Raw genomic sequence first — 2,018 nt, 5'->3', positions numbered from 1 at the left:
AGTCTGTCTAAATCTAGTTGCAGCCTCTCTCTCCCTTCAAGTGTGCCCACCTCACCCCACATCTTAGCGTCATCAGCAAACTTGGACAATGTGCTTTCCACCCCCTCGTCCAAGTCACTGATGAAGATGTTAAACAGTGCGGGCCTGAGGACTGAGCCCTGGGGTACCCCACGGCTCACATCTCACCAGGCTGAGTACGACCCATCCACCACCACTCTCTGGGTGCGCCCCATCAGCCAGTTTTTTTACCCATCCAACTGTGTAGGCATCAATGCCACAGTTGCTTAATTTATTAATGAGAATGGAGGGAGAGACAGTGTCAAAGGCCTTCTTAAAGTCTACAAAGACCACGTCCATGGCGACACCATCATCCAAGGATTAAGTTACCTGGTCATAAAAGGCAATCAGGCTGGTCAAGCAGGACCTGCCTTTGATGAACCCATGCTGGTTGCCCCTGAGCATGATCTCCCCTGCTGGCCCCCCACAGATGTGCTCTTTGATGATTTTCTCCAAGATCTTCCCAAGGACTGAGGTGAGGCTTACAGGCCTATAGTTACTTGGGTCCTCCTTCTTTCCTTTCTTAAAAATGGAGACCACATTAGCTAGTTTCCAATCCCCCGGCACCTGGCCAGTTGACCACGAATGCTCATACAGCCAGGCCAAGGGCTGCGCGATGACCTCTGCCAGCTCCCTCAACACCTTTGGTTGGAGGGCACCTGGACCTGCAGATTTTAAAATGTCTAGCCCTTCCAGAAGATCCCTAACTACATCTGCACTGACCCAAGGCCTGACAGAGCTATCCCTGAGATTGTCCCTACCTCTGGCAGGAGGGATGTCCCGGTCCCTGTTCAAGAAAACAGAGGCAAAGAAACTGTTAAAAATATCGGCTTTCTCATCTGGCATAGCCACAAGGCTAGCATTTGAGTCTTGCAGGGGACCTACATTGCCGGGTGCCCGCTTCTTGCTCCCAATGTTCTTGAAAAAGGGCTTTTTGTTGTCCTTAATCCTGGTAGCTAGCCTGAGCTCCATCTCTGCCTTGGCCTTCCTAATAGCCCTCCTACACCCACGGGCCAAGGAGAAGTACTCCTCCTCGGTGATAGCCCCTCCCTTCTACTGGTTGTACGCCCCCCTTTTAGCCCTCAGGCATTGCTGAATGCCCTTGCTCAGCCAAGGGGGTTTCTGAGCACTGTTACCCCCCTTGCTTCTCTCAGGGACTGTTACCCTTTGGGCCTGGAGGATCGCCCCTTTAGGTACGACCATCCCTCACGGACTCCCATCTCCTCTACCTTCTGGGCCCTCAGTGCCTCCCCACTAGTCTCCTAAGCTCATTGAAGTCGGCCCTTCTGAAGTCAAGGGCTTTAATCTTGCTATAAGCCCTTGACACCCTGCACTGAGTTATTATTCTAAGTTATTATTCTGAGTTCTTTGCAACAGAAAAACTGTACAACTATACAAAAACTGAGTAATGTACCAGCTGAGGTAGAATGAAAAATCAGCTGAAGCCTACAGTAGTTGTAAACTTGTAATGTTGTAGCTGCATTTTTTTTCTATTTCCTGGCCTCGTGGTTCCATCTTTGGCTGCTTTTAGCTCTGTGGGAAGGACTCCACACCATATGGAAAATAAAACACTTCCACAGATCCTCTCTCTCACTGCTTAGGTACAAAATCTGAGAAGGAGTCTTAATGTGTTGCTCCACTCCTGAAAAATGCCTCTGTAAGTGTAGTACTGGGGGGGCTCATTGCATGCTGTCTTGCAGGTGGCTCCAGAGGAGATTTGTGTTGTTGGCCCAAAGGTGTAAATGCATTTTATCTGATGACTGTTTTAAGCCTGGACCAGCCACTCATACTCAGCCTGTTCTTATGCTTTCTATGACCCAACGTGCCTTGTGCATTTTGCTACACAGTGGCATACCTTAAATGGGAGAGGAACAGAGCTCCCATAGTTCAGACCAGGGTACTGCTTAGGAGAGTGTGCACCCATGGTTTTCATAGAATCATAGGCTCATAGAAAATAATGG

This window comes from Gavialis gangeticus, unplaced genomic scaffold (assembly GCF_001723915.1).
Source record: "Gavialis gangeticus isolate Ggan-Ray unplaced genomic scaffold, GavGan_comp1, whole genome shotgun sequence".
NCBI classification, from domain to species: Eukaryota; Metazoa; Chordata; order Crocodylia; family Gavialidae; genus Gavialis; species Gavialis gangeticus.
This window is presented reverse-complemented; position numbering follows the sequence as displayed.